Here is a 27412-nt window from a genome sequence, read left to right as displayed (position 1 = left end):
GAATGACTTCTGGATGGGAGCCGAAACGTCTTGATTCTGAAAACAGTGTCCAGATGACTGAAACCTTTTCTACGATAGAACACTCCTGGACGAATGAGGGACTACACCGTCTCACCCTGAGAAGAAGTTACCAAAAAAGTTAGTAAGTGGACCTTTGAGTTGACATTTTGTCACACGGTAATACATTTTATTCACTGAGCGCAGAATCACAGCAGCTGGAAATATAATCACGTGTTAGAAGAAATATTTAAATAATTTGATAGACTTTTTGAACATAGAAAGATTGGAGTAATTCATGCAGACAATGTAACTGTGCTTCACTAATGGACCCATGGACCCTCCAGAGCTGAACAACTTTAATTTACTGGGATGTCGATGCGATACTGAAGATTTGTCTCATTTGTTTGGGTGTTTCTCTTTAAATAGGAGGACGTTACTGATGTACAAGCAGCTGAAACTGCTCTGACGATAAAAATAACTTCAGTTATTGAGGTTTGTAGAGGCCGGAGATGTTTCCAGGACACGGGGGTGTTTGAGAAGAAAATGAAAGTGTGTGTTGAGTCATCAGAGAGAGAGAGATAGAAAGATAATGTGTGTGTGTGAGTGAAGGGTGAAGAAAAAAGAAGCATTTCCCTCCCCCCTGCAGAGCGGTCAGTCAGGACAGTTTGTGTGTATATTGCAGGGGGAGGTTAAATTGCCACCTTGCTGCAACTGAACCATCTGTCAATAAACTAAAACGACTCTAAAAGAGCCACAAAAGCAGTTTTACAAAAAAAAAATCCAGGAAAAACAAAGACACACAGGAAGGATTTAAGTGGATTTAAATTATTTATTCAGTTTTTTGTTTTATAAATAAAATCCTCCAAACTTTATTCAAACCACCAGCTGTTTCTGTTTGTTACAGGAAAAAGCCCATCTGTGTGCGTACAGCAGAAAGTGAAGGGTTATTATCACTTTACGAAAAGGGAAAAGATAATCTGCCTAAATGCTGCTTAAAATCCAATTTGATTACAATGGGATGTGTTTCTGTATCAGAAACGGTTCTCATCATGCATCTGTTCAGCATAAAACACGGCTGTTCAACTTCCACAGGAAAAGGAATAAGGACAAGGATGAAAAACACTAGGATAGCCTTATTACTATCTGTTCACCACTGAGTTCATCAGCTTTGTTACATGTTGTTAAGTACTTAAACAGACTGTTAATGCTACTTGTATGTAATTGTATTGTATGTGAGGCCAAAAGCTCAACAGTAAAATAAGTAGAAACATAATTATCTTCACTAAAGTTATGTCTATGCACATGAAAGGCTGTTTGTTTCTTATGTCTGTACTTTTTAATTGCCAAGAGACTTGTTACTGCAATTACTCCTGTCTTAGCGTATTGATTAACCTGTCACGGGGGCCCCAAGGAAAAAGACAATTACTGTTGGGCCCCAATTGACCTTCCCATCTCCCACCCTCTGTTATGCATTGTGCATGTGGCCTCGCACCTCCATGTTCTCATGAAAAACAGCGCACACAGCGGACCATACATAGCAGCTTCAACATTAAATCCTTCATCATCCCTCGGCCAGTACTCCTGTTATGGAATAACACTACCTGGCCCCAGGTTTTCTGTGTGTTTGAGATCATTTGATTACAAATTAATTTAATACTCTGCTTCAAATAATAACCCGTCTGATATGTTTTTCCGCAAAACACAGTTCTGAGTCAAGGTTGACATTAAAACTTGATCTTGATGCAGAGCACCTCTACAAGACAGACCCACCTTTGTTCTAATTACACTATAGCGGTGCAAATTCCCAAACATTCCCAAAAGTCTTATCATTCACATGTACACAGAAGCCAATCCTGAATTTGGTATGGTATTAGAGCACTGCTAAGGACTATATGATAAATAAGCATTTTCTGCATCTGCTGTACAGTGAAAACATTATCTTTGCTGGAAGGCTTTTACTTTGAAGCAGCTGCAGAAAGTGTTGAGTTTACACGAACAGAATACTTGCATTACAAAGTCATGAATGAACCTTATTTATATATTACCTTTCATACAATGCAGCTCCAAGTGCTTTACGTTAAAGGGTCAGTTCACCCAAAGAGATTTCTGTCTCTGAAAGGAAACACACACCAGCGATGATGCCTTATGATAATGCGTCACTTATGTACGTATAACTATTGGAAGGAGAAAGCAAAAAATGTAAACACTTAAGCATTAAAACATGATTATGCAGTCAAAAAAGTGAAAGAGGCAGTGGAGAAGTAACAACAGATTTTTAGTGAAAGTAAGGCTAAAAGGGTTCATATATTATATATTATTCATTATTGCTGTCCACGGATGTTGTGCTGAAGGTTTGTTGTTTGTTTGATCACCTTGGTGTTGGCATTCAGATACAAAAATTATTTAGATATGATAGATAGATATGCAGTGTTGGGCAAGCTACAGCAACAAAAGTAGCTTACTACATCGAAGCTATTTTTCCTTTTTACATTGAGCCAACTTCATTCCAAGTCAATGCTATCTCAGTGACCAATAAAACTGTCAATAAGTTGTGCTCTCTGCTCTCACTGCTCCAAAACCAACCACGCTTAATTTTATACATTTTCTGCCAAAAGACACTGAAAAAATTTGTAGTTAGTGGTTAGTTATTGACAAGTTGCTGGCTGGTGTTTGTAGACTGCACTGAATTGTGATGGTTAGCTTGGTTGGCGATGGTTGTGTTAGCTTATTCGGGAATTCCCTGCATGTGTAAACTCAGTCCCGCGTGTCTGTATTCCACTGCAGCAGAGACGCTGGATTGGTATGTGGTGTCACCGTCATATGGAAGTGCTTCTGTTGGCTACACATACACGTCCACACGTCCATGTATGATGGTGGCGTCACCTACTGATCCTTAGCAGTTTTATTTCAACCCGCAGCAGAAAGCTTCAGAAAATGCTCAAGTTTACTCGAAATGGGGAGATGTAACGTTAGCTTGTGTGGACGCTACTGCACTACTTGATTAATAAAAGAGCTAAGCTACTAAAAAGCTATTTGATTCAGAAAACAGTGACGCTTCCACCACGCTACTGAGAAATGAAACTAGTAGCGCCGCTACGTGTAGCTTCAAACTACAGTCATGGCAGCCAACAGCTAACCTGGTAGCTAGCTAAAGTTTTAGAAAAAGAAGAAGAGAGCTTTACTGCCAAAGTCCTTGAGGTAGTTGTGAAGGTTCAGTGCTTTGCTCAAAGGCACTTAGTGAAGTTCAAGTGTATTTCAGAGCACAAGTTAATACAAAAACAGTTCAAAATACAAAGCGAGAAAACAAAAGGTTAAACGCAGATACATATAGACAATACACACACAAAGTAAAGACTAAAGTAAACCAAAATATTTAATTCAGGCTGTTTTTTCCAGGTTTTAGTTGCAAAAACAGCGAATGCTCTGAGTTTGTAGGAGGTGGCTGTCCTGTTGTGCAGTTCTCTCCACTAGAAAACCCCTGACTGTCAGTGCCAGGAATCAAACCAGCAACTCATGGCTGATTGATCAGTCTGTGGTTCACTGGCCCAGAGCAGCACTGGTTTAGAAAAACATTTCTAGAACTAAAACTGCAATCTGCTGAACTGAACTAGTAGTCTGAAGCTGATTATTGATCAAGCTTGTGTGTATGTGTGTGAGTGTATTTTCGGTTTTGTGTTTGTTATGGAATAAACTTCACAGTCCGGTACAGTGATGACGTTGGAGGGGCTATACAGAACTGAGTGGGCTTCCACCGAGGATTACTGAAACCCAGTGGACCAGAAAACACACAGACACACCTACACACCCTTCATTTGTTTCTATAAGGTTCACCACACACCTACATAGATTGTCCATGTACACTGTGAGCGCAAAGAAGCAGAGAAAGTTCCCCTACTGTATTTTTAAGTCTGTCAGGCTCATTCAGTGACTCACAGACTGGGTGAAGAAAACCACACGCTGTCAGTTCAGGACTGATTTGGGTTTTTCAGTTTCAGCTCCCATCCTCGCTGCTGAAAGATGGAGCAAATGAACAATCAGTGGTCTCTGCAATGTCTGCAGAGGGACCACTGAGCAAAGTGGCAAACCCTTCAATGTTTATAGGAGACAGATGGCCCACAGCAAAGGTTAAACTGTTTCTGAAGTGGTTGTTTTGGTGTTCAGCTCCATTTACTTCCATTTAAATGATCTTTCAGTCTGTATATTTTTGGTAGGTGACGTTTAACCAAGCAGACGTCAACAAGCAATTTTCCTGCTGCTTTCTGCGCGCATGATGCAGGTTCACTTTGGGTACACAGAGTATCTCTGGAAATAAAGAGAACTGTTTTACTATGAAGCAGTGTCTTCTACTCAAAATGGAAATAAAACAAAAATTTAAACACTGCAGAATTAAATCATACAAAGACATTACCTGCTCACTTCAACTAATGAAAAAGAGGCTGGAGCTCAGTTGGTAGAGCGGGCCGTTAATCGTAGCTGGTGGTTCATTGTTCAAGGGTCCTTAAGCACGACACTGAACAACAACATTGCTGCTCATGGGTGTGTATGGGAAAGTTTTTGTCACTTTGGAAAAAAACGGCTGCATAATGAATTTAACGTAATGAAGAGACCATATACAGAAAAAATATATATTTTCAGGGGAAAATCCAACAGTCAGCCCGACATATGTTGAGCGTCTGTGGTCGACCATCTGCTGTTGTATTTCTGGTTTGTCCATCACCACTGGCTCTAGTTGGCCATTATCGGCTGTCAAGTCAGCCTGTGGATTCAGGTGAGCTGACACACAGAGTTGGATCAGTCGGCTTTGACATAGCTGGTTGTTTGAGGTTGCTGTGGCGTGTCAGACATCAAGTAAATGCAGTTCCATTTTGTGGTTCCAGGGATTAAGAATTATTTTTTCAAGAAGTTGGGACACTCACAAGAGACAGATTTGTTTTTAAAAGAATTATCAAAATTAAAGCTACAAAGACCTGAAGTCCCTAGTATGAGTCAAACTCCAAAAACACTGGGTTTTAAATTTCCCTTAATGCCCCTCTCTGCCTGATAAACGCACCCACATCTTTCAAACTCTACACCTTCAGTTCACAATGCAGGCTTTCTGTTATAAATGAGTAGTTTCCATGCCTAAATCGAGTAACTCAACCGACGTCACTTGACTCATTTCCTCAGACTTGACAAACCTCCTCCAGAATGACAGAATACAGTTTCACAGGCTGAGAAGACTCCCTATGACCAGTAAACTGACTTTGATGTGTAAAATTGGTGGAGTCCCCCTTTAAGACAGACATGTTAACAAGGTTTCTAGAGAAGAAAAAGAAACGGTTTACATAGTTTCTGTATGTATGGACAAAAACAATGAACATACAAAGAGCAAGTGTGTGTGTGTGTGTGTGTGTGTTGCTTTATGAAGCATATCAGGTTGCATTCAGCAGAACATTTCTTGATATGTCTTGGAAACAATAGCAAATAAGCCTGTAGGTGTGAATGGGTTTGTGTTAGTCCTGTGATAGACTGGAAGCCCAGTGCTTGTAGGGAAATTCTCCAGACCCCCAGAACCCTGAACATGATAGGCAGCCTAGAAAATGTATGAATAGCTGGAAAATAGGAGACGCCAATGCATCAAAACATTGAACATTTGCACAATTGCTTGAACTGCGGATGGTGGTGAAGATCGAAACTGACATAACCAAAACCTGTGGCAGTTTTTTTGAAGAAAAAAACATATAAATAATACAATGAGTGCATTAAGTTTGCTTTTTATATATGTTAGAAGGTTACAACCATTATTTTTCAAAAGAATCAGTGTTTTTTGACTTACCCTGCAAGCACACTGATGGGAGTAGGACTGGGGGGCCATAGGGGACTGCGTATGCAAGGCCCTCATGTGAGGAGGGCCCACAAAGATACTAGAATGAATAGCCGTGGATGCGGGCAGGGGCGCATGGAGAATGCCTATGTACAGGGTTCAGAACAGGCTTCCTTAAGTAGCTTCAACGTAGAAAACAAACTAACAAACTATTCCTTTCAAGAGCCATGCAGCCATGTTGTGATTAAATTATAGTTTTAAATGTATCAATAAAAAACACCAGGTTCAGTAAACCTGATGTTATACCAAATCAGGTGCATTTCAATATCACAGTTAACAAAAAAACTCCTTGACGAAATCTACAGATGCCATTATGTACAGATCAACCACATTTGAACAACAAACGTCTGGGTACAGAGATACTGCATGGTATCTGTATGGTATCTTTTTAAAATTTTCTTGAGCATCATTTTATAAACAGCCTGACATGTTTGGTTTCCTATTAAACGTGTGGATTGATGAAGTTACAATCTTTACAGAGTGTGTTGATGGCTACACCTACAGCTACAGGCTGTAACACTGCAGCACTATTAACATTATTTGTTGGGGTTTTTTTTCCCAAGAAACATAGACAGCCAATAAGTCCTGCTCTTTTTGAAGTTAGCCTCTGTTCCACCAGCCTCAGCCTGATGTATTTTCTCATTAGGGTTTCTTTAACTGATCGTTCTGAAAAGCTGCAACACCATAGAGGGATTTTCTTTTCATACCATGAAACAAATGGTAAACACTGTACTGAGCAAAATTATAATACATTTTACATTATTATTTCTTATGCATGAGGAAATTCAATTCAACAAGTCTAAATAACCCCTGGAAGCATGGATCCTCCAGTCCTCCACAGTATGTTCAATGTTCAGAGTAATCAGTCATCAACAGCCAGACTGAGGAATACATCATGTATTATGTAAGGCCTGTTGCTTGGTTTATGAGAGGGGTCTTCCACCCCAAGGAGCACTGTAAAAGCCAGTAATATTGGACAGGGCATAACTGATCCAATTGTGCAAAATGCACTTGCAGACTATGAGACGACAACGGAAAAAGCTCATCATTTTCATCTCCCATTGAGTTCCTTGGAAATAAATGCCTAGATTCTTGAAAGTAGAGCTTCCACACCTGCGATCATCTAAACTGGTCAGTCAGAGTAAAAGTGGTATAAAAGAACCAATTCACAGTTTACTGTCAGAACATTTGTCGCTTGTGCAGCTGTTAGAAGAAGGAAATTCAACACAGACGTGTTTGGTTTAACAAACAAACAACCAAACAACAAAACAACATTAGTGGTGCTCTGACATGAAAGGACTTGCCATACAATGTGAATATTAACAGCTGACAGTCCAACCCGTTCTCATTCCCAGGTCTTCAAATACCGACGTTTTGTCATGCCCCTTGGCATCTCATACATACGGAGCCCCCTAACGGTCATGGCGAGAATTTTTTTGATGACTACTTTTGCATTCCCTCGCAATACGTTTTGCGTTACCTCTCAATATTTTGCGTTCTCTTGCGATACTTCCTCCATTCCTTCTGAGTCATGTCTATTTGTATTGGAAGGTAGTGTGGAGATTCTCAAGTTAATGCATTATGCATTGTTTATGGACACCTCACCTTATATGACATCCACTGCAAAGAAGCTATCAGATAGAACATTATCAAACTTCTGGGTAGGAGCTGTATGTATAAGGAGCATCAATTATTGCTCCACACTTATAGTAACAGGCCTTCTACCAAAACCTGTTTCAGCATTAAAGGTTACTTTAATTTGTTTTGCGCAAAGAACAGAGGACCCTGTGCAAGTGGTTCAATGCTGTCTGCTCTTTCTGTGACAGAACCACAGACTCTGTTTGCAGCATTTCAGTCGCCTTGTTCTTCTTTTTTTTGACTCATATAAATACAGCACATTAGCTTTATGAGGTAGATTCAACTGCACATCCGTAATTCCGACTCTGGAGACATCTCCTTTTCCTCTGTGAAACCCCTCTGGGGTAAAGTACAGTACAGATACAGTAATTGTTCACAAATGAAACCGACAGCATCCTGCAGATTACTGTACTGCTTTCGTCTGGAGAGACCTCTTGATCTAAGAATTTGTTTAATTTTACTTTCACTACTTACATAACCATGCATGCCTATTAAGCAGTAGTTTTGTATCAGCATACTTAATGCCCAGTTCAAAGTCAAATACAATGAGCTGATATACTGTTGCATTGCGCTGTGAGCAGCTGATTGGAAATATACATATGGCTCTGAAGGAATGGAAGGCGAGTTAACAGTTGGAAGTTGCGAGGTAACACAAAAGTATTTAATTGCGAGAGAACGCAAAACATATTGCGGGGAATGCAAAAGTAGTCCTCAAAAAAATTCTCACCGTGACCTTTAGGGGCCTCCGTACATACAGAGGCACAAGGTACCCTTCAGCGTCTGTATGAGACGCACCGGGCTTTCAATTAACGCCAATGTAAAACCATGCATGCCTCAGTATTTGATGACCTGTGAATGAGAACGAGTTGGTCTTTTCAGCCATAACCCAGGCACTTCAGGCCTTCCTCTAAGCCTATTGATAGATAAAAAAAATACACATAAAATAAAAATAAAATAGAAATAGAAAATAGAAAATAAGAGCTATAAAAACTACATACACCTGTCATGTATAACAGATATGTGATGGATAATTGCACAGAATACTTATGGAAACATTGTAATACAACAGGGTGTGTACCATTATATTACTATATATATATATATATATATATATATATATATATATATATATATATATATATATATATAGATAGATAGATAGATAGATAGATAGATAGATAGATAGATAGGTAATACATAGATAGATAGATATGGTAAGTTCCTCATACAACCCCACTTAAAAAAATACGAACTAACCCTTTAAGTAACCAGGTTACGGTCGGCTTTCTTCAGTAAGTTGATTTCTTAAACGTCATATAACCGAAAACCTAAGTTCTACAATCATTGTAAGGTAGCCTATAAGAGAAACCTAATTTCACCAGCTAGATTTGTCCTCGAGAATGCCGATTTCTTGGCCGTGAATGCAGGTAACCGGGTTTGTAATTGGATTTTTACAAGTACGCAAGTGCAGCACAAACACTTCAGACAGGGAAAGTAACGGCAGCAGGATGAAAGGAGAGGACAGTGGGAAAACAACTTGCATTAAAACACGTTGTTTAAAGTACCAGTGAGACAATGAAATACAATCCAGGAAGTCCAGTTGGAGTAACAATTTAATGCATTTCATGTCTTATCAGATGCCAAAACACACAGAACGGTTTGTAATGCTCACAGACAGGATTTTACAACTCTGGAAAGTCATCACGATGGCAACTATTTTATCTTTCATTGCAACCATAGCGAGGTAAACAAATACGATGTTCACGTTACAAAGCAACATACCAGGAATGTGCGCCTGCATGTATTTGATTGGCCATTGCAGCGCCTTGCCGGATGATGTTGCATGCTGCTCCGTTGAATGAGAGGGCTGCTGTTTTCCACTCAGGGCTCAAGTCGATCTGACAATTCATTCTCATTTTTTAAAATTATTTCATCCGACTAAAACTAACACTAAGACAATGTAGCCTGTGGAAGTCTAAAAAAAGCCTTGGTTGCAATATAAACTTGGGGTAGGGCAGAAATCTGATTACTGACCTGCGCAGATGAACAGTAACCAGGTTACTACGGTGCATGTAAACATGTTATCGTACTGATCTGAGTAACCTGGTTACTTAAGTGCATGTAAACGTACTAAGAAATGGCAACTCCTGCACGGATGACAAACACGGATGAGAGTTTAACGGAAAAGAATTTTAACACATTGTGTTATAAAATATTTTACATTATTTTGTTTTCATTATTATTATCCACATCTTAAAAACGTTCAAAACACTATGTTCTTGAGGAGGTTACAGTGAGCTCCAAAAGTAAATGATTAACGTGTGTTTACTTTAAAATACATAGCGAAAGACATCACCAGGACTTTGGAGACATTTTTTGGTGGATGTGGATTTGGTAAACAGCTCGGTAGTGGATGGAAAGAGGGGAAAAAGTGTGAACAGTAAGGGGGGAAAAGGAAAGAACATGTGAGGAGGGAAAGAAAGAGGAACTCTATTGTCATCTTTTCTTGCTCTGCCCCCCCCCACCTCTCTTGTCAGGCCCATTGTCCACCATCATAATGGAGGCTGTTTGATCATCTTAAAAACTGCTGATTACCAGTCAGGACGCTTTCAAGGTCCGACCTCAAAACAGACTCAACAATACAGATCAGAGAGGGAGTTCCTCTGAACAGTTTGGGCCCCTGCAGATTATAAAGGCCATGGCTTTAAAGCCCCCCCCTCCCCCCACTACTCCTTCTATACCTACCCCAAAACACAGTGGAAACGCCATGCTGCAGTGGATTGTGGTTATGAGTGGCGGGGGGTTTGAGGTGTGGGACGCATACCAGGAAATATATGGCTGCTTCTTGGAAAGAGAAGTAGAGCACACAAAATTTTTCTTCCAAAAAACATGCCAGCTTGTGTTCTCTGAAGTGGGGTCAGCCTGGCATGTGTGTGGCCCACAAGCTGGTATATTTCAAACATCAGACATTGTGGAGTTTTGAGTTTATAGGAGAAAGTGTTTTGGCATTTTAAAATATTATTTTGAACATCCTCAGAATCAAAGAGTGAAGGCTTCTGTAATTCCGATAATTCCAATATTTAAAGCCTAAGTTCGCATCTTTTCAAGTCTAAAAACAATACTCACATGCCTATATTTACATCAAGAGGTATTGGTAATTGTTCCACGTCTCCATACTGGCAGTGAAAAAAATCTCGTCCTAACACCATTAATGTAAGAGAAGAGGAACAAAATCCAGTTATCGCGCTGTGGGTTTTATCCAGCGACTCCTGGTCCTTTTATCAGCCGTCAAGTGAAAAAACGAGAAAGACTTGTTGCTCGTGTGACTAAATCCGGCACTTTATATATCCATGTACAAAACACACAGGCATCGTAGCTTCAGCGGCTCTGGGTAGCTTGTGGAGAGAGAAAGTCATGACGCCACTTGTGCGAATTTTGGGTGTGTAGTCTTTCTAATTACGTGTTTTCACAGTCTTATACTTCAACAGTTTTACGACAAACTGAGACTTTCTTGATATGCAAAGTAATCTTCATGTGTAATTCATGGCACAATTCAAACGGGATCAAAATATTATTTGTCTCTCGCCATTGACTACAATTCATGTTTTTTTCCGAAATAAGGTCCCATGGTGGTCCACCGGAAGTATAACTTTACAGGCTGTTAGAGAACATTTATACGCACAAACACTGTACATTTCTATGAAACCCACAGTCGGCCCCTATAATTTTAAAGGCAGTTGGCAAAGAGCAGGACACACACAAACATGATTCCCTCAGTCCTCAAAGTTGTCCCTGTAATTTTGTAGTGTGATGCTGAATTTGTACACACACACACACACACACACACACACAATACACACACAGTGACAAAGGGCCAGAAGACTCTGTGCTATCAAAACATGTGGGACATGAGGAATGTTTGTGAATTGGACACTGTATGATGTGTGTGGGTGTGTGCACTTTCTTACTTCTTTCTTTATTCTTTAATTTCAGCCATCCTTAAGTCAGAATCAGAATCAGAATCAGAAATACTTTATTGATCCCCGAGGGGAAACTCTTTTGTTACAGCAGCTCACTATCACGTCAGTGCACACAGGAATAGAAGTACTAAGCAAATCAAAATGTAATACGCCATAATACAGGTAAGATAAATTAAGTACAAGAAGCCATAAAGACAAAAAGACATAAGGATGAAAAACATGTGTAAAGTCTAATAAAACATTGTTATTATCATATTTTAAAATCAGTAAGTTATAATGATTTATCAAATAAGACACTTCCTAATTATGTTTCGGCAACATATCAACATTAACACAAAAATCCTGCCATCTTTTCCTGGAACAATATCGATCATCAACAAACATTCATTGGCAGAAGGAGAATATCGACTGATAGATTTCGATAAACTGACAATCATCATTAGTTATCATTATCAAACAAATTAACTCAATATACTCAAGTATTTAATTGAAAAAGCCTTCGTTGGGGAGACGTTTGCAAAGCTCTTCAAAAGATTTTCATAATGCTACTTTTTACCATTTCCTATCTGATACTGTCCTATCCAAAATATGAATAAAGTAACAATCTTGAGTAAAATGTCAGGTGTGAAAACTAAACTCTGAATTCTCAGTCATGTATTTAATGGACATCTGTTGGTTTTCATATGAATGTCAGTTTCCCATTTCCTCTGTAAAAAAGTACATCCCCACCTGTGATCTCTCCCTTTGAGTGTGAAATTTTGATATGAAACTAACTCTTTGTTAAAATGTGGAAAAAATGTTAATGTGTGGGGGTGGGGTACATTTTTGTCATGTGAATATGAATTCTCGCATCTTAAGTAAAAACTGTGACTGATAATGTGATTGTGAAAAATTCTCTTGAAAATATATAGATATTATGACTAAAAAACAATAGAAATATAGATTAAAGAAGGGGTTTTGACCACTAGTAGCACTATGCAGCAATGTTTTTTCTGAAAGGGTCCCTCGCTCAAGCACACGGGCGATGTGATACACATTTCTGCTGTTATTATATGCTGATCAAAAGTTTGAGAAACAAAGAAACACTAATGCGCCAACAACAGCAGTGAAAAAGAAGAGGGGTAGCAAACATGGATGTAAACAATGCGAGATTCAAAACATTCAGAAACATGGCTATGCAAATGTTTTATGAGAAAGGAAATGCATTCACCGTCTCATTCAGCGTTTTGGTGAGAAACAATGAATGCAAACATAACTGGGAATTTAAGTGTAACATTTCATATAACATGAGACATTTTTATATGCACTCATGTTTTTGACTGAACAATTTACTAAATTGCCCTTGAGAAGCTTGAAAAGTTAAATATTTCTCTTCGTTGATCCAGATCTGGGCCCTGTTTCCTGATTAGCGATCAGTCTTTCTGACAGCATATTCAACCAACACTCTTAAATTATTTTACGTGTTTCCCAAAGCAACACTAAAGAGCAAGTGCACACTTAAGCTGTTAAGAGCTTCTTAATGTCAGTCTTGTGTCAAAGTTTGTCTGATAAGCGTTGCAGAAAACGACTGTTTGGGATACTTTTGATAGTTTCAGGGATTCACTGGGTGGAAGTCAGTTTAAGATGTTTCATGTATATGTATGTCATCAATGGTGGATGTCATTTTGTCATAATTTTCTGTATCACTACAATAAATAGAAAGAAAAGACAAGATATGGAAACTGAAAACAACTTTGGGAAAGTTTAGGCAGAAGAGATTAATATATTAGACGAGAAGAAGGACAACGATGAAAGAAAATGGCAGATCAGTTGTTCAGTTAAATATTTTTGTCTGCTCTATAATTGTCATTTTAACCTCATCACTCGTTTTACATCAAACTCACTTAGCAGTGAACATCAGTGCTCATGATAAAAGACTTAAAAATGACCAAAACCAATAAAAATTGAAAAGTGAAACATGTAATTTGCAGCTGGTCTTAGCTGAGTGGAACACCTTTTAAGCTTAACAAGCTTCATAAGAGAGATTTAATGATTGTCTTAGCCTTAAGATGCTTTTGGAAAACGGGCCCTGATTAATTTTCCTAAAACATTCAAATCTGTTGCAAACTGTGACCAAGTATCTTCTGATTGGCTCGCTCATCAAAGATTTCAAGTTTTTCACTCTGTCGTTGCTGCTTTTGAAAAGCAAATAGCATTTTCCACATTACACCACCACAGAAAAATACTGCAACAATTATATATTAAAGTCAGAGACAGAAACTGGTTCCCCACAGGAGGTTTTGGGGGGTCAAAGGTCAGTGGTCTGTAGCTGAATAGACTGTTCCAACTTGGAGGAAGAACAGGACTCTATTGTGTCCTGGAAGTGGATCCTCAAAAGACCTTTGACCTGTCAAGGATTTAAGATCATTAGCTGGTGACCCCCCTCCCATCTCCTCAACACCTAATTCACCCTTTCACCCCAAAATCTCCCAACTCGCCACCCCAGTCCAACCCCCCGACCCCCTGAGGCCAGCTTAAGTCCTGACAGTGAAGTGGTTTAGGATGGAGACTGTGTCCACACTAGATTAGGTATTCATACAGATTCAGATTGTATTAAGACTCACCTACTAGGAAAAGTAATTTTGTTGTTTGTGAGGCAAGACAAAAATCCAAATTGCAGACAGAGAATATAATTTCAAAGGCTCAGTGTGTGTTATGTGGTGTCCAAACTAGTCCCTTGCTATCCACCACTACCTGCAGTATAATAGAGTGCCAGTCCTTGCTGAAGAAGTCACTGTGTCAGACGACGTTGCGACCGCGAAATAAGTTTGGTCACCCGGGCTGTCTGTCCCACTCATTATCAGATGTCGGCTATGTTGCATGCTTTTGAGATTTTGCCATTTTTCTGTCCTTAAGGTGTTGCTCTGTGAGCAGAGGGCTCTATCAAAAACCTGGACCTGGAAATGTTAGTATGGATTAATGGATTAAACGGCTTAGTGTAGATGTAGTCCAAGCTTCTCTCCAAACAGCAGTCACTTCTGGCATCAGCACCTTGATAATAGCTGCACCAAAGTCCTTAGCACACCAAAACATGGAGGTGATGCCAACACCAACCAACTAGGAGACACGTCTATATTCAGAGTTGGTTGCAAGTTTCTGTAGTGCAATGGCAACCCTTTTCTCTACACACAAATAGACAAAAACAAACGTCTTTCTTTTATAATTCTGGGTACAGCATGCAACAAATAATAATATTATAAAGAGTACAGTCTAGACCTACTCTATAGGAAAAGTGCAATGAGATGATATGCTATGAATTGGCGCTATATAAATAAAATTGAATGTCTTGCAACATTCTGAATCTTTGTATCTGCTGGGAATCTATAAAGCTTGGAACCACCATTCAGTGGCTCTCCTCTGCACCCATATTGATGGGTTGAAGAACCGAAAACACAGAAACACAAGGATTTCTCTTTAAAAAGTAAACCATAACACATCATCACATACAAATACATACAAAAGAATCTGCGGGTTTTGGTTTACAACCTGTTAATGATCATAATGCTAGGTGCAAGCTAGCTGTTGCCTTAATAGCCTTATGGTTGACTACGATTATTAACAGAACACATTCTTACATTTGTTGGCAACACTGGAGATGCACATTTTTATGTCCTCAGACCTGCTTCCATGACTTAATCCATAAGTTTAACTTTCTGCTTTCTGAAGTTTTCCATCCTCTTTTGGAATTCTTTCTGTCTTCACAATTGTCGATCTCAAACTCACATAAAAAAAGGGAAAGACAATCTGTCAGAATTAGCGTCACTTCTTCCATCGTTCTGGTGTTGTGCTCATTGACAGATGTTTCCCTAGTTGGATAAACACCCCTCTCTCCCATTCAGAAAATTCTACTGTGAACACGATATCAGGATCTCTCTCTTAAATCCACACACTGTTGTGTAAGTAAAAGTTATGTGTGCATCTGTCGCCTCCATTCGTCTTGCTGTCAGACAGAAGGATCCCTCTGTGTGTGAGTGTGAATGTGAGTGTGATGATTGGACCAACACACGCTCACACCTGTTGAAGATGTTACTGCTGCTGTCAGAAGGTAAACCGAAGCCATTTGGTGTTGGACATATGGCAGCATGCTAACTGCAGGATGCTAACAACAAGATGTTATCACAGGCAAGCTAATGTCAAGATGCTAAAGGCGGCACGGCAACAGCAGCCTCAGTCTGCATCAGCAAACGCACATTTTGTGAAGAGGCAGACTGAAAAAAAGCTGCAGACACCCCTCTCTGAGTGTTTTTCACCACTTTCAAACAGTCAGCCACATGCGAAAAATAGCTTAATTTGATTGCTGATGATTTGACTCTAGCCTGGATTTTCAGTTCTTCAGAGCTAGCTTTCAATTTTATCTAGAAGCAACAGTTCTCTTTAAGTGAATCTTATTCACAGTTAATGGAGTGTCAAAGGTGAATCACAGCTTTTTCATTCAGTTGGCACCAGAACAAGTTAATATAATTACCATTTGAGAAGATGTAGAAAATAATTGTCAAAATGTGTATTTTTATTACAATTTCATTTTCACAATGAAGAGTAAAATACTGAATACTTAAGTTGACTTAATAATAGTTTTCTGAATAATTTATAATAATGACACTACAGGTTTACGTTAGGGCCATCAGTTTGAATTCTTATTCTGAATTAATTACTAAGATTCTGGCGTGAATCAGAGCTGTAGCAAATTCAGAACACTTCATTTTTGCAGTTGAGAATAAAATCTGTCACCATGGTTACTGAATTCATCTAAAACTGACCAAAATCTGAAAACTGATTTAAACTGCTGAATGTTGTATACGTTTCTAGAAAGTATAATCTTAAACTTTGGCTCGCTGTTAGCAGAGCACGCAATATAATTTAAAGCTCTGTGGTTGGATGTTGACTTCCCTCCTTCAGTTTTTATGTCCACGGGCTTTTTTAATAAAAACCCTCATACATTTTCTAACACAGTTGTTAATCTTTTGAACTGATGTGTCAACCAGAAATGTTTCATGTCCATTCAGCCTTGAAGTTTTTGAAGTCATTGTTTATGAGAAAATGAACTGGACTTTTACTATTCTATCAGCACAAATGTTACTGATACTTTTCGCTTTAAATGAATACCCTGTTGACTGTCAACGGGTGATGTTCCTGCACTTCCTGCAATTTGTGCTGCATTTACAAAAAAATCTGAGCATATGTATGTAAATACAGCTGCAGTCCACAGTAAACAAGCTGCATTTTAAATCTACAATTAGCACTTCGATTAACACGTACCACAGGCCTCACTCCATCGTGCAGCTCCGTTAAAACAAAGTTATCTGTGTGTGTGTGTGTGTGTGTCCACCTGTCCTCCATACATCTTGTTGTCAGAGATATCTACATAGCATAAGTGTGTGTGTGTGTGTGTGTGTGTGTGTGTGCGTGTGAACAGGGATGTCATACTAAAGGACTGTAGGTTAGAAGCATGCACACACACACACGTCAGACACACACACAGGAAATTATACAAATACAAAAGCAGTACAAAAGGTTGAACAATGAAACTATGCATTGGTTCAATAATGAAAAAAACCTAAACCAAAACCTAAAAACTGGATTGTAACCCAGTCATAACATACTTCACAGTGTTTAACCCATGAATCATTTCACATCTGGGCGAAATGGAGAAATAGGAATGAAAAAAGGCAAAGACGAGAGAACATGTAGAAGAAATAAAACTCGAGAAACAATCAGGGGAGAGATCAGAAGATAACAGGAAAGGGAAAGAAGTCAGCAAAAGCTAAAGGCTAAGACATGTTGATTTTGTTGTTTTTTTTTTTTTTTTTTACAAAAGCATTAACAGTGTTTTTCCATAGGTTCTAAAATGGTTCTGAGGATTTCAGTTTTAAAGTGCATTTTTAAAGTGCAAACTAATATTCCCTGGAGTGCACAAAAAACACAATTTAAAAAAATAAATAAAAGCGGGGATACAGTATCCATTTTTGCAATTTAACCTTCCCTTTCTTTTTTCCCCATTGGTAATTGGTCGTGGTATAAGACCTCATCCAATATTTTCAATATTTAGGACATTGTCATGCATTATTGCTGACATGTTAAACCTCATCCTGCAGTGGAGTTAAATATTTCTGGCATGGAATGGAATGTAGCGAGGGTGAGGAGGAGGAGGAGGAGGAGGAGGAGGAGGTGTTAGTGTTGTCAGAGTGTCAGGTTGTTTGATATTCAACAAATGCCTTTCATCTCCTAGTGGAGACAAGTGAAGATAAGATGGCTGATTGGGAGGGGTGTTAAATACACACAAACACACACACACAAACACACGTACACTTTAAAGATGGGTGATTTGGTGGAATTTCGTCACATTTAAAGGACATTCTGGCTGACGATAAATAGCCCACTAGCAAAACAACACAATGGTCTGTGTTGGTGATAAGATATAAACTAAGAATTCCAGTTGGAAGGATTATCAGTATTAGACTCCTTCAAGCAGAAGGTAGAATTATCACAATACTGCGAGCTACATGCTGTAAGGTAACCAGAATGAGAATCAAGAATCTGTGTTTTTGTTTCCACAATTATCTTGATAAGGGAGAAATTGGATTATTGACCTGCTGCATGTATACGCAGATGTACAATAACCAGGTTATCACATTGCATGTAAACATGTTAGATTACCTGGACTAGCCATAACCTGGTTTCTCGTGTGTATGCAAACGTATTTTATGTGGTCTAGTTCAGTCGGAAAACTGCTGGATAGGAATTAAGATTTCTGCTTGCGTCTCCAAAATCCTTTAGTATGTACAGAGCAGGAGTATTTTTTTTTCATATTTTGTTAAATATTATACATTTGTAGCTTTTACACTAAAATGAATAATACATTTGTTTCCCCAATGCTGCATGTATTGGGAGTACTGGCACCTTTACTATTCTAATAATAATTTCACATATGGTCATATGGGGTTTTTGAACACTTCACTTGTCACATATAATAGTTAACAGGTGAAGTGTAATATTTCACACATACAAACATGAATTTCCCTTTATTGCTTTATTGTATGAGATATTTACCTCTCAATACACTTACAGAGATTAAAAGTATGCTAACAATCAAATATAGACATATACAGTACAAAAACCACAGTTAAACAAAAGTATGTGGACACCTGAACATTACACCCATTTGTGATACTTGAACGTTTGATTCCAAAACCATGGGCATTAATCTGCTGCTGTAACAGCCTCCACTCCACAACAGCATTAGTGAGGTCGGACACTAGCTGTTATGTTCATGGAAACGCCAAAATTCAAAACAACTTCCACAAATTTGCATCTAAGTTTACACGCTCGCTTGAGTTGATGCGCATAATGGGAGTTGGAAACACTTTTGCCGAATAAGTTCAGACGCAGCGAACATTTAACTCACATGACTGATCAGCTGTAGAAGAAGAAGAAGAAAAAGAAGCTGTTTCCGTTGTCGACGTCTTAGAAAAATTACAAATCCCTCAAGATGGCCTAGGCGACTGGTTTTGTTTCTTCTTGTTCTTTGAGATTTCTTAGTGTTTGACAAACAACTGGTTTCATTTCTTGTTCGTGACCTCTACTTCTTCTACTCTGTTTATTACAGCCATGCGTAACGCAGCCTATACTGCCAACTTCTGCAGGAGGACGAAACTATGCTTGTGGATTGGTTCATTCGCTCCAAACCAGTTGGAAATGTGCCTAATTTGCATTTTCTTTTTTTTTCTTTATTGCGACATTTCAAAAGTTTGCTTCAAATTTGCTTGAGAATTAATGGAAACACAACTACCGATGTTGTGTGATAAGGTCGGGCTCTCAGACCACAGGTCTACAGGTTGTGATGTCATCTGACAAAATCAACATAAATAGAGGTTAATGACAACACTTGTGGTGTATGATCGGCTATACTGACGTTTCAAATACGCAATCACAGAATAGTAAGACTACAGAAAGTTGTCTTCTTTGCTACCACATAAACCTAAACATGAATCCAAGTTATTGACAGCAGCTCTTTCGTGTATTCAGCTATATTAGCATTTCAAATGATCAATCACAGAGAAAGTTAGAGGTGACTAAATGTTGTCTTCTGAACTTTACTGGCATACAGGCCCCAACCCTCACTGGGCTGGTTTATGTAATTGTTTTGGGGGAAGAAAAACCCTGTTTTAGTCTGGATGGAGTGCTGTGGAGAGACAAAGCTGCTTTTACAAGTTTAACCGGCTACATGTGGACATACGGCATTCCACTTCATCCCAGAGGTGTTGGTTGGGGTTGAGGTCAGGCCTCTGTGCCGGCCAGTCAAGTTCTTCCACACCAAACTGGGAAAACCATTTCTTTATGGACCTGGCTTTGTGCATAGGGGCATTGTCATGTTAAAGCAGGAAAGGATCAAACACAATCTGTTAATGCAAAGTTGGAGTATGCTGGAGCATTAAGATATCCCTTCATTTCAACTAAGGGGTCTGGGCAGGAAAAACAGCCCCAGACCTATTTTTCCAGCCTGACCAAAAGTAAATTAAATTATGCAGACATATTATTGTATCCTGTATTTACAGAGTTGTGGTCTGGTGGGATGCTAACTAGAGTGTGTGGCTGTTAGATGTGTTGTCAGATGACGTTGCATTGCGTTGTGGCAAAAGGTGAACCAGACCAACCCTGGGGTTTTGTCTGTGGTGATACACCCTCTGTACCAACACCACGGTCACATTGACATGAATGAGTTGGCTGCTGCTGCTGTCAGTGTAAAAGGGCCGTTAAAACTCACACACGACCCCAACCTCCCCATCCGTTTGTGTGTACTCACCCAGCCCACTGCTGACTTCCTCACAAACATGCACACACACACACACACACACACACACACACACACACACACACACACACACACACACACACACACACACACACACACATTGGAAGCCCACTTTCAGTTCTGTATTTGAGTTCCCATCAGCATATGAGGTCTTACAATAAAAGAGGTGGAGGAGGTGTATGTATGTGTGTGTGTGGGTTGGGGGGAGGAATGGTGGGGTCTTCCTGTTTTCTCTAAAGACTCTTGCGTTTACCTCTCAGTCTAAAAGTCATTTCTCAGCAAAGAACCTTTTCAATTAAAAACCTTTCACACATAGACAAACCTGCTGAAGCTGCGGAGAGAGAAGAAGATAAAGAAGAGACTAAAGAAAACAAACAACAAGACTAAGAGTGATTTGAGCTAAATGCTAACAAGTACAGGTGAGTATTTAATCTGAAATCAAAGAATAGGAAGTTAAACATTTGACCTGACGATGGCACTAGGAAAGTGAAGGGATAACCAAAGTTATTACAATACATCCTGAGGGGGACATGAATGAATATCTCTTCCAAATGTCATGTTAATCCATCCAATAGTTGTTGACCAAAGTGGTTAACTAACAGACTGACAGTGCCATCCATAGTGCCATGCCACAAGCAGAAAAGGAACCTGTTAATAATTTATCACTAAACTAATCCAAACTCTTCTAATCTAATTTCCCTGCTAAACTAATCGTTTTTGCCAGCAGAACTAGACAGTTCAGCATTGAGGGGGCCATACAAGGTCAGAATGAAGAAGCCTTTCCTGATTTAGGAGCAACACACCCCGTGGTATCAGGGTGGCATTGCATCATTTGGTGCATGTAGCACACAGTACAGACAGAAGAAGAAGTCAAGATTCAGTAGTTCAGTAGAAAGAGAGAATGTGCTCCATGTCTAGTAGCAGAAGTTGGGGTGGACTGCCTCGCTCATGCAGATACATCTAGTACTATATGGACACTTAATGGTAACAGTATGTTATAAGATATGTTATAAATTAGTAATTGATCATAAAATTGGAATAAACATTGAAAATAACATTTAAAAGCATTTAAGAAAGAAGTAAATAAATCAACACAACATACTACAAAACTCAAATTAAAATAAAAAAAGAAAACTGATGGAAACAACTTTGAAACTTGATGTTAAAAACACGGCAGTGACGGATGGCCACCCACCATTGAGTCTGGTTCTGTCCAAGGTTTCTGCCTCTTAAAGGAAGTTTTTCCTTGCCACTGTCGCCAAATGCTTGCTCATGGTGGGATTTGTTGGGTCTCTGTAATTAATATTATAAAGAGTGCGGTCTAGACCTGCTCTATAGGAAAAGTGCAATGAGATAAACTTCTGTTATGAATTGGCACTATATAAATAAAAAAAAATTATCCCATCTGCTCGCCTCCTCAGGCCAAAATACCTCAGAGATGCTCTGCACTGACAAACTCCTGGAAACAACAACAACCAAACCTTTCAAACTGTCAAACTCGACACATTTTCCTGGAAATGCTGCACGAGTTTATAGATAACTGTATGAACATTCGGTAAAAAAGACGGGAACAAAAAAATGTCCGTAAAGTAGAAACAATGGAACGTGTAGAATTAGATGTAGATAAAAATATAACAGAAAAGAAAGTTTGTTGCATTATTATTTTTAGTACTACATCATTAAAAGCTTTTCCAACATTCAATTGAAGGAATATTTGGACATTTCCTGGAACATGCCTATTTTAGGCATGACTAAATCTTACTTAAAAATTTAGCACACAATACCGGCTACTTAAATCTAGATCATATTACCTGATTGCTGTCACAGTGAACATTTAGTCACTTAGATTTTTCTGACAAAGTTAAATTATATTTGTGTGCAGGGGCCATTTTTAAAGTGTCAAAGTGTCCCTGAACACACCACCAGAGTGCAGGGACAGTCCCTCCTAGATACTGCATTACCACATGACAGAAACATTACAATGGGAAAAAATAAATATATAAAACAAATTAATCTTTATCTCAATCAAGTTTCCAGTTGATTTCCATTGCATTTTTGGAAGGTAGGGAAATCTATCAAAAATCCTTATTACGCTAAGGAAAATGGTCAGCAATCATCAAGTTTGTAGTTCACAGGCTAAAATATTCAAATTACTGGATTAAAGAGAATTGGATTTACATCCAGTTTGTGGGTTTATCCTCTTGTAGTTCCTCTTAAATCCTCAATGATTCACAACCTGCAGGAAGCGCACAGGCATGTAACGAGCAACAAAAATGAGGGCAACAACCGTCGTTTGACAGGTTACCTCCAATCTGAGCATTTGTTGGAGCCTGAACGTCAACGTCATAAACAGGGAGGGAGGAGGATAAAAGTCACTGCAGGCACCTTGTTAGCTCTGATTAGAACCTGGATCTCTTTCATTTTCAGAGGTTAACTGACCGGAAACGGAAATCTGTTCACCCCATGACTGTCCCCGATGAGTCAGTTGATGTTTCTTATGACTTTCCTACAAGTTCTTAGCTCCAATGTGTTTTTAGAAATTGGTTTATGAATGATTATATTAAAGCACCTATCTGTTTTCTGCTTGACTAAGTGCCAACCATTTTTGCTTTCTGTGATTGAGAGGAGTTTCTGCGTTTTCCGATCATAAACGTACTTTAAAAGTTAACCACAGTATTTCACAAGGAATCAGCAATTATTAACATTCTAGATTGAAGTGTGATTAGACATTTATACATCCATAGCTTTTTGTAAGGGCTTCTGCCTTGTGGCGTTCCCCCCAACAGTTAGCCTAATGCATGTTTGGCCATAGGAATGAAGCAGATTTTGGCACAGGTCAAGGGAAAAGGGAGAGAGATACAAGCAGAAGCAAGAGGAAAGATATTACTCTGCCCGTCATGTTTGTCATGCATGCTTGTGTTTTTCAAAATAAAATTCAATCAACAGTTAACCTGCTCTGAGGTTACATTAGGCAGCTCTAAATCACAATCCAGTCAAACCTACAAGGTGAACTAAAACAAGATGAAAACTAGATTAATATTTACTTTACTTGGAATAACTTGTAAACGATACAAATAGTTTGTTTCAAAATATTTATATTTAATAATGAGACAAACATGGAAAAGATGAACACTGACGTAAAACAGTGTGGGAATGAGGGGAAATTGTGACACTGCACTCAAGAGAACACTACCACTGTTTAGATCAGAGCCATTAAATGTAAGGACATCACACAACGTGGGGACAGAACAGGCCGTGTTTTAGAAAGTGAGACTCCAATCAGGCCAATCAGGAGCAGATGTGCACCAACATCAGTCATCGCCATCATCAGTCAGGAGGAGCAGGTGTGTCTGACAACTGTGAAATCAACTCTAAAGCTGCTTTCAGAATGCGAGCAGTTGCCGCTGCCGGCCCCATTGGTTTCAACGTAAACATGGCGGCAGACGTGCTGCCAAGGTCTGCGGCAGCGGCAAGGAGAGGGGGGCTCTGCTCTATTCAGCTGTATGATAAAATTATAGGTGGATAGCAGCAGCACGTGGTGTACACAGCTGGTAGAATCCGAGGGTGCCGGGAGCCACCACAGATTCAAAACACAGAACATTGAAGTTGCCAAGCGGCAGCGGCAACCGCCCGCTGTCTGAAAGCACCTTAACTGCAAAAAGAACAAACTCTTACTTTATTTACAGGTTTTGGATGATTATAGGTTTGTTTACCTATACATCTGTTACTCATGTTTTTCCTCATCTCCTCCATCTTGATCACTATACCTCGATCAGTATAGTAAGGGTAATCAATAAGAAGATACATTTATCAATCAACTGTATTTTGTAGCACCTTAGACCAAGGTTTGTGCAGTTCTATGGGCTTCACAGATTATTGCAAAAGTGATAAGTTTGCTAAAGTGAAACATTTGTAATTGTGAAACAGTGGAGACTATATGCACACAAAGTTAATGATAAAATTGTTCAATTATTAGAAAAATATGAATGACATTTAAACAATTATAAAGAAAGTAGAAAAGTATAAAGAAAGCAGGGAACTGGATATTTGGTATATTCATTGTATCAGTTATTGTGCGAACTGACGACAGAAGTCTTCTTGAAAGCTTAGAAACTGTCAAATTCAGGGTAATCAAACATAAAGAGTCTTGGTAATTACAGCAACAATTTGTTGCATTTCACCCCTCATCACATTTTATTGTTTTATTGAAGCTGTGATGTGACTTCTGGTGTCCCATGAGGGCTACTGTAGGTGACTGATACAGCCTGTAACGTTCGGGGGTTTTCAGTAAAGTAAAACAAGGGTCTATCTTTGTGTGGTTGTGTTGCTTTAAGGTAGACAAAGAATGTGCAATTCCGGGGGGAATACCCCCTCCCCCGGCTCCAACACTGCCAGAAACTGAGAACCAAATAATCGTACAAAGACTCCAGAATCATCAGATTTTAAGGGAAATTATCATACATTCAAAATCCAGACTGCGGAGCGACAAAAATTTAGTTTTTAACATCAGGAGGATATGTCCATTCCTCACCTAGGAGATCATTAAAAACTGAAGAAAATCTCTGAAATGGGAATTTACAGTGGTGAAAAATACTTCAAGAACCAGCAGCTAATCCCACTTTGTAACTCTTTACTACCCTGCATTTTTCATTCTTTGTTTTTTCTAGAACACCCTGGAAGAACCCCTGCTGCACTAATACAGCGGTCTCATTGAAATGAACGAGGAGCCTGGGGGTTTGTGCTGCAGAGCTATGTTAAGGGGCCATTAGCTAGTGTGCTAATCAGATGGGCTGAAGACCTCCAACTAGCTGCCAGTGGAGCGGTACATTCCCATTTTCTGCATATAGATAGTAGACTTTACTCTTTCTTGTTGCAGAAACATTTTGCTTGCATGTGTAACATATGCCTCTTGCATGTTACATTAAATACATAATTTCAGCTTTAAAGGTCCAGTATGTAACATTTAGGAGGAGCTATTGGCAGAAATTGATATAAAAGTGATATAAACTGTGTTACACGTTTCCTCAGTGTGAGCCAAAATGGTGTTTGGTGCAAGTTGTTTTGTTTGTATATTCAGTTTTCTGCTGTGATACCCGGATGAACATCAGGGGAACTACACTAGCAGACTTATTTCACTGCTCATGCAGTGAAACGCCAGAGGAGAGGGAACTTGTGCTCTCTGTCTGTGCAGACTTCGCACACCGCTACCAGGAATATTTCTCTCCAACGTGCGCTCACTGTGCAATAAACTGGATGAACTTCAGCTACTGGTGAGGAAAAACAGAGACTTTTATTCACCTTCCGTTTACTGCTTCACAGAGACGTGGCCGTGTGGATCGATACCGGACTCTGTGCTGCAGCTGGCAGGCTTCCAACTCAACAAATAGAGACAGTTTATTCAATGTCCGACCAGAACGGAAAATATTCTGGATCACTGTTACACTGCAGTAAGCAGTGCCTATCACGCTGTGCCCCGTGCTGCACTGGTTCACCTGATTCCTGCATACAGGCAGAAATTAAAGCTCTGTAAACCTGTTGTGAGGACATCAAAGCAGTGGACCAGTGAAGCTATGCAGGTCCTTCAGACATGCTTGGACTGTACTGGCTGGGGGGTTTTCAGGACTTTCTACCAACCGTCTGGATGAGTTCACAGAGGCTGTGATGTTCTACATCAGCTTCTGTGAGGACTGCTGTGTACCATCATGCACCAGGGTGAGTTATAACAATGACAAACCGTGGTTCACAGCTAAACTCAGACAGCTATGGTTGGAAAAGGAAGAGGCGTTCAGGAGTAGAGACAGGGATAGGTTTAGGGAGTCAAAGTACAGGTTTAGCAAGGCAGTGAGAGAAGCTAAACGACTGTACTCTGAGAAACTCCAGCACCACTTCTCAGCCATTGACTTTGCTTCTGTCTGGAAGGGGTCAGACAGATCACCACTGTCGCTTTGAAAGACAATGGGACCGTTCTGACACCATCCCACCATCTCCACCTCCCCCACCTAAGCAGGGGCCTGGGCCTCTCCACAACTGCCCACCCCAGAGGCTCCCCCTCCCCTACAGCAACCACGACTCTCAACAGACAGTTCAGGAGACAGAACCTCCGCAAAGCAGCCGGGCCAGACTCTGTCGCTCCATCCTCCCTGAAGCACTGTGCCGATCAGCTGTCTCCAGTGTTCACGGACATCTTTAACACCTCACTTGAGACATGCCATGTGCCAGCCTGCTTCAAATCCTCCACCATCATCCCCATCTCCAAAAAACCAAGGACCACAGGACTTAAAGACTACAAACCCGTCGCCCTGACCTCTGTGGTAATGAAGTCTTTTGAGCGCCTTGTGTTGTCCCATCTCAAATCCATCGCAGACCCACTCCTGGACCCCATGCAGTTCGCCTACAGAGCAGGGTAGACTGCAGCATATTATTTGCTCCGCAGAGAAGGTGATTGGCTGTAGTCTAGCTTTCCTCCAGGACCTGCACGCTTCCAGGACTCTGAGGCGCACAGGAAAGATTGTGGTTGACCCCTCCCACCCTGGACGCAAACTGTTTCAGACACAATTTTACATTATATTATTATATTTATGATTCTTGACCTGCAGTACTTGCTTTATCTTTCTTTCAATTTCTACTATGTTTATTGTTTTTCACCAAAATACCAAAGTATATTCCTTGTATGTGTAAACCTACTTGGCAATAAACCTGATTCTGATTCTGATTCCAGATTCCTGGAGCACACAAAATGTTTGACAGCTGAGGCTGGCTGTGTGCAGAGTCAGCACACAGCTCAAAACCAAACAGCAGCATGTGAAAGAGAACATGAGGACATGATGGCTCACCCTCACACTGGAAAGTTTACTTTTAACAATAACCACAATATTCCTTAAAGGATAAGACTGGCATTATAGTTTTCTTATTGTCAACAAATCCCATGACTTCCCTACCCTGTCTGCGGCACTTTAATCAGAGGAAAATCTGTAAAAACTCACGGCTCACACATGTTCATAAACATGTGTTATTTGTTGTGTCTCCTTGTTTGTAATGATGATTCAACCAGAAGTATTTCATGTCCATCCAAGTGTTGAAATG

At 39.7% G+C, this 27412-nt stretch overlaps 1 long non-coding RNA gene across 2 annotated transcripts; it reads left to right on the top strand.

Moving 5' to 3' along the window:
- Window positions 1–26955, top strand: LOC122882515. Of its 2 annotated transcripts, none has more exons than XR_006379387.1 (4): window positions 1–138; window positions 427–492; window positions 24997–25151; window positions 25407–26955. It is a non-coding gene; the product is annotated as an uncharacterized LOC122882515 (long non-coding RNA). The 2 variants fall into 2 exon arrangements; XR_006379385.1 differs by having other exon boundaries at window positions 2–142.
- Window positions 26956–27412: the final 457 nt, after the last annotated feature.

The sequence above is a fragment of the Siniperca chuatsi genome, linkage group LG2, assembly GCF_020085105.1.
Source record: "Siniperca chuatsi isolate FFG_IHB_CAS linkage group LG2, ASM2008510v1, whole genome shotgun sequence".
NCBI lineage: Eukaryota > Metazoa > Chordata > Actinopteri > Centrarchiformes > Sinipercidae > Siniperca > Siniperca chuatsi.
This window is presented reverse-complemented; position numbering and strand designations above follow the sequence as displayed.